Source organism: Stegostoma tigrinum, chromosome 15 (genome assembly GCF_030684315.1).
Source record: "Stegostoma tigrinum isolate sSteTig4 chromosome 15, sSteTig4.hap1, whole genome shotgun sequence".
Lineage (NCBI taxonomy): Eukaryota > Metazoa > Chordata > Chondrichthyes > Orectolobiformes > Stegostomatidae > Stegostoma > Stegostoma tigrinum.
This window is the reverse complement of record NC_081368.1, coordinates 25,976,160-25,982,610: the sequence shown is the minus strand read 5'-3', so window position 1 is coordinate 25,982,610 and position 6,451 is coordinate 25,976,160. Positions and strand designations below refer to the sequence as shown.

General features: G+C 46.3%; 1 non-coding gene across 1 annotated transcript; it reads right to left on the bottom strand.

Moving 5' to 3' along the window:
• Positions 1-3,799: 3,799 nt before the first annotated feature.
• trnal-caa (transfer RNA leucine (anticodon CAA)) lies at positions 3,800-3,914 on the bottom strand. Its single transcript has 2 exons — positions 3,877-3,914; positions 3,800-3,834 (listed from the first exon to the last, which is right to left on the bottom strand). It is a non-coding gene; the product is annotated as a tRNA-Leu (tRNA).
• Positions 3,915-6,451: the final 2,537 nt, after the last annotated feature.

The following is a 6,451-nucleotide window of genomic DNA, read 5'->3' as shown; positions in this document are numbered from 1 at the left end:
CCCATCTATCGTACTCGAACTATAGTGTTCCCAGTCAATATTTGGAAAGTTGAAGTCCCCCATGACAACTACCCTGTCTCTCTCAGTCCTATCGAGAATCATCTTTGCTATCCTTTCCTCTACATTTCTGGAACTATTCGGAGGCCTATAGAAAACTCCCAACAGGGTGACCTCTCCTTTCCTGTTTCTAACCTCAGCCCATACTACCTCAGTTCACGAGTCCCCAAAAATCCTTTCTGTAACTGTAATACTGTCCTTGACCAACAATACCACACCTCCACCCCTTTTACCATCTTCTCTGTTCTTACTGAAACATCTAAATCCCAGAACCTGCAACAACCATTCCTGTTCCTATTTGGTAGCCACAACTAAAGAAAATATGTAGAAATGCAGACAATATTTAGAAGGATGATGCCAGAAGTGTATATTAGCATTAGTATCAGTATTAGTAAAGGTTTTATAGATTTGATCTCCTTTCTTTTGAGAAGGATAATTTGAGGTATTGAAAGTCGTAAAGGTTTAAAATTTAGGGAGCAGCAAGGCAGGTGGGAAAAATACAACTGGTATTGATGCTGTGTGTATTAATCAAATGGTTTTATTGATAGACAAAGAATATAGGCTTATTGTGGGCAAACAGGAAAATGAAGCTGAGGCAACATCACAGCAAAGAATCACATTGAATAACAAAGCAGGCTCAAATGGCATGATTATTGTTTCTGCAATGGTGGTATCAGCATTAGTCCTTGTGGACACAACTTGCCATTTTCTACACTCTGAATAATTACCCTTTACTGCCATTCTCTGCTTTCTGATATGGAGCCAGCTAGCAATCCTTTCTGCCAATTGTCCCTGACTCCACAAGCCCTGACCACATTCACCATTTGATTATGGCCTCCTAAGTCCTAGATCTGATGTTCCTGACCGCTGGGGTAGTGATTGGAGCCAGGTGAAACCTCATTGACTACGAGGTCCTTGGTTGTTAAGTTGGGCAAATCAGGAGGCACTGGCTGATCAATATTATCAAGGGATTTAGAATTCCCTCAGCTCAAGGAGCTGACTCTGAGCTGGCCACAGCCAGTTTACGTGCACAAGTAAATAAAGGGTAACTAGGTAATGGGATACCGTCCACTGTGCAGTTATTTAAGTGGCAATGAGAGAAAACAGTATGTGCCTGAAGAACATTCACTTGCAGCAGTCATTCTGGAGTTGGGGTAAGCATCTCCAGCATCATGCGAAGCTTGGCTTGTTTGATCCTGTTGTTGATGACTGGGCCCAGTATGTGGAAAGAATGGGATACTTTTTCTGGACAAATGACATTGCAGCGGGACCCTAGGCCAGTTCACAGCATAGCCCCACAACAAAGCCAAGCCTCACCCAATAGACTAAAAGGATTTTCAGGATCTGGGCTGCTATGCAGACTTGACACAGCAAAGGAGTCTCACAAGACCTGACACTTGAATAAGGAAACTCATAGGCTGGTACCCAGGGGAATGCACACCCTAGAAAGTCCCCCTACATGTGGGTTGGAATAATTAAATTGCTTAGTGATGTCCAAATCAGAACCAATTAAAATTATTGGTTAAATATTCAAGCAATTCCCATGGCGGTTGATACCAGCACTGCTGTATCTGTGGTTGCAGAATCTGTCTTTAACAAGATTTGCTCAGGACTCCAACCCTTAAGTTTGTGCATGACCCCATCCACACCAAGAACATACACCAGGGAACCATTGCAGATTAAGGGTATAACTTTAGTTCCAGTCTCCTACAAGAAGCAATTGGTGCAGTTACCCCTGACTGGAGTAAAAAGCTTGGGCCCAAAACTATTGGGCCTGAATTGGTTGAGAAAGGTTCACGTCGATTGGCTCAACAATTTTCGATTGGAAAATTGTTCCCTTAGCGAAGTCGTAATGAAATACCAAGGATATTTTCAAAAAAAGCTTGGGACTTTTAAAAGGGCCAAAGCCACTTTACATGTTAACCAGGAAGTAATTCCGAGACTTTGCAAGGCCTGCCCAGTGCCATTTACCTTGTGGGCAAAAGTAGAGGCAGAAACCAGGAGGCTGGAGATTGAAGGAATCATCAGACCAGCGCAATTTGCAGAACGGGCAGCACGGTCTTACAGATTGTGAAGCCTGATGGCTCAGTTCATCTTTTGGGGGATTTTAAGCAAACAGTGAGCTGCTTCTCGCAGCTAGGTAAATACTTGATCCCTCACATTGAGGATTTGCATGCAAAGTTAGTGGGGAGGGAGTGCTGCCCTTCACAAAGCTGGATGTGAGCCACGTCTACCTGCAATTGTGACTGGATGAGGAGACCCAGGAGTACGCTGCAGTCAATACCCATGAGGCTTTATACCAGTGAACAAGACTGCCATGTCGGGTATCATCAGCCTGCGCCCTTTTTCAGCAGACTATGGAGAGCATTTTACAGGGACTAGCTATCTGGATGATGTGCTAATAACAGGGAAGATCGATAAATAGCACTTGAAGAACTTGGACATAGTGCTTAAGCAGTTCTCGCAGGCGGGCATATGCCTTAGATGGGAAAAATGTGTTCCAGTTGCCCCAAGTGACCTACTCGGGTTACAGAATCAACAAACCGGGTTACACCGTACGGAAGATAAAGTGAGGGTGATTAAAGGAGCCCAGCTCTGACATCTGTGTTGAAAAAGGGTCACCATTGGAAATGGTCGCATAGCCAAGAAGTAGGCTTTAGGGCAGTGAAAAAGCAGCAATTGTCATCTACATGCCCACTACAATTCAAAGCGAGTAGTACTAACCTGCGATGCCTCCCTGTATGGTATCAGGGTAGTGTTGTCTCACTGGTGGCTCAAGGAGGGGAATGCCCAATGGCATATGCTTCCTGGACTTAAGCTGATGCTAAATGCAAATACGCCCAGATAGAGAAGGAAGGTTTGGTGGTCATCTTTGGTGTGAAGAAGTTCCACCAGTGCCTCTACCGATGGAAATCAGTCATAATAACAGATCACAGACTCCTACTAGGGCTACTGAAAGAAGACAAGGTGGCGTTGCCCATAGCTTCCAGTAGAAATCAGCGGTGAACACTTATTCTCAGCACATGCAAGTTACAACACCATCCGGGAAGGCATGTGGCTACTGCAGATGCCTTCAGCTGCCTACTACTGGCAGCTACTCCACCAGTGATGCCTTCCCTGGAGAGTTCGTTCTGGTTTTAAACCTCCTGAACACCCTTCTGGTCACGTGGACAATGTCCGACTGTTGACAGAAAAAAATTCCTGTCCTAGCAAAATTAAAACAGTTGGTGGTGATGAGGGAGACAGAAGGGCCATTGAAACGAGGACTGAAACCTTTCTGGACCCAGCAATGCCAGGTTACCATAGAGGATGGCATATTACTCGGGGGAGCAAGGTGTTTGTCCTGAGTAAAGGTCGCCGCCAGATACTGATCGAACTCCACCAGGCTCATCCAGGGGTTTACAAGATGAAGATACTAGCACAAAGCTATGTCTGGTGACCAGAGTTGTATGCTGACACAGCTGCGTTGGCGGGGCAGTAGGGGGCCATAGAAAGAGGCCCTTCTACCATTGTGTCAATTTTTAATTTTAAATTGTTGAACTTGAAAGTTGAGTTTGGACAGCTGCAAACCTCTTGTCAAAAACATGAAATGTTCTTCAAGCTTATATTACATTTTATAGGAACAATTTTAATATATTTGTTAGTGGGAACGGAACAGAGAAAGGTAATCAGAAACTGGGAGATGAGATGATACTGGCAGTGAAAATGGGTACATTTCCCAGTGATTAATGTAAAAAGTTCATGTCAGAAGTGGGATTTGAACCCACACATCCAGTTGGAGACCAGAACACCCAGCTTTGTAGTGGAGGGAGTTTATTCCTTGAGTCTGGCGCCTTAGACCACTCAGCCATCCTGACACCTGCTTGACATCCTGCCAAAATGCCAACCCCTATTCCCAATTCCTTCGCCTCTGACACATCTGCTCCCAGGATGAGGCATTCCACTCCCATACATTTCAGATGTCCTCATTTTTAAAGGGCTGCAACTTCCCTCCTGCGGTGGTCGAGAACGGCCTCGACCATCTCTCCCACAACTCATCCCTCACACCCTGCCCCCGCAATAACCACCAAAAGAGAATCCCCCTCGTCCTCATGTACCACCCCACCAACCTCCGGATGCAATGCATCTTCCTCCGACACGTCTGTCATCTGCAATCCAACCCCACCACCAAAGACATTTTTCCCTCCCCACCCTTGTCTGCTTTCTGGAGGGGCCACTGTCTCCGTGACTCCCTTGCCTGCTCCACACTCCCCTCCAAACCCACCACACCTGACACTTTCCCCTGCAACCGCAGGAAGTGCTAGACCTGCCCCCATACCTCCTCCCTCACCCCCATCCCAGGCGCCAAGAAGACTTTCCACATCACGCAGATGTTCACCGGCACATTTGCCAATGTGGTATACTGTATCCGCTGTACCTGTTGTGGCCTGCTCTACATTGAGGAAACCAAGTGGAGCCTTAGGGACCCCTTTGCAGAACACCTATGCTGGGTTCGCAATAAACAACTGCACCTCCCAGTTGTGAACCATTTCAACTCGCCCTCCCATTCCTTACACAGCATGTCCATCATGGGCCTCCTGCAGTGCCACAATGATGCCACCCGAAGGTTGCAGGAACAGCAACTCATATTCCGTTTGGAAATCCTGCAGCCCAATGGTATCAATATCGATTTCACAAGCTTCAAAATCTCCCCTCCCCTCACTGCATCCCAAAACCAGCCCAGCTCATCCCCGCCTCCCTAACCTTTTCTTCCTCTCACCTGTCCCCTCCTCCCACCGCAAGTTGAACCCCCATTTCCATCCCACTAACCTAATCCCACCCCCTTGACCTGTCCGTCCTCGCCAGTCTGACCTATCCCCTTCTTACCTCCCCACCTACACTCACCTCTACTGGCTCCATCCCCGCCTCTTTAACTTGTCTGTCTTCTCTCCACCTTTCTTCTTCTCTATCCATCTTCGATCCGCCTCCCCCTCTATCCCTATTTATTTTAGAACCCTCTCCCCCTCCCCAATTTCTGATAAAGGGTCGAGGCCCGAAATGTCAGCTTTTGTGCTCCTAAGATGCTGCTTGGCCTGCTGTGTTCATCTAGCTTCACACTTTGTTATCTCAGATTCTGCAGTTCCTATTATATCTGCTTGACACAGCTCAATGTAATATTGACAAATTCTCAAGCTGCACCACATTTTGCCCAGAGTGCCAACAAGGACAAAAATTTCCACCAGCAGCAGCCCCACATTCATTGAAATGGCCAAGTAAGCTCTGAACCCGGTTACATGCCAATTATGCTAGTCCTTTCATGATCTCAATGTTACTGGTCATTGTGAATGCCCATTCAAAGTGGTTGGACATGCATAAAGTCCATTTGGCAAAGTCAGGAATGACAATGGGCAAACTGCAAGTATTGTTAGTGATACAACGACTCCTGGAAGTATTGGTCACTTACAATAAAACAGCATGTACCAGCAGGGAATTTGAGTTTATCCTGAAGTCGAATGGCATTCAGCACATAGGGAGAGCTCCACACTATCCATCATCCATAGGTCTGGTGGAAAGAGAAGTCCAAATGTTGAAGGTAGGCTTGACGAAGCAGCCTAAAGTGTCACTTGATACCAAACTATCGCAGTTCCTGTTCGATTATAGGACCATTCCTCATGCAACAAAAAGCATAGCTCTGGCAGAGTTGTTAATGGGGAGAAGACTCCACACCAGGTTAAACCTGTTATTTCCAGACCTAGTGGGGAGGGTGAAACAGCCAAAGCAACACCAATGCCAGCCACTGCCTTCTCTAAAGGAGAGAGACAATTTAATTCGGGGGAGAAGTTTGGGCACTGTAAATGGCACTGTATGGGTATGAGGCGAGGTTGGCGTATGGTCAGGTCCTGTGACTTACGAAGTTTGGCTAGGTGAGGCAGTCTTGACCAAACATGTGGATCACCAGCTGTGTTCTTCCAGTCCCACATTTACGGACTGCTGCTGCCAACCCCACATTCATTCTTGCAGCATCTGTGGAGGAGGAAACAGAGTTAATGTTTCGTGTCCTCAGAACATCATCCACAGTCCTTTTGATTTTTATCCACATTCATTCTTGACCATCCGCATATTTGTGAAGAGAGCATCACCCAATTTCTGAAGTTTCCTCCAACATCTTGAGTTCACTAGCTGCTGAACAATTATTTGCTGTGTAATCTCACCGACTCTGAGTTTCAAGTGCATTTCAGGATTATTCTTGATACCACACGGCCATGTTGGAGGTCAGGATTAGCAGGTAGGAACGTAGTGGACTCCAATGAGAGTTTTGTGTTAACATCTTGCGTTGACATGCACTAAACGTCACAGGATGGGGCTGGGCTAAGGGTCGACTTACACGTATGTATATGGAAAATTAATTATTTCT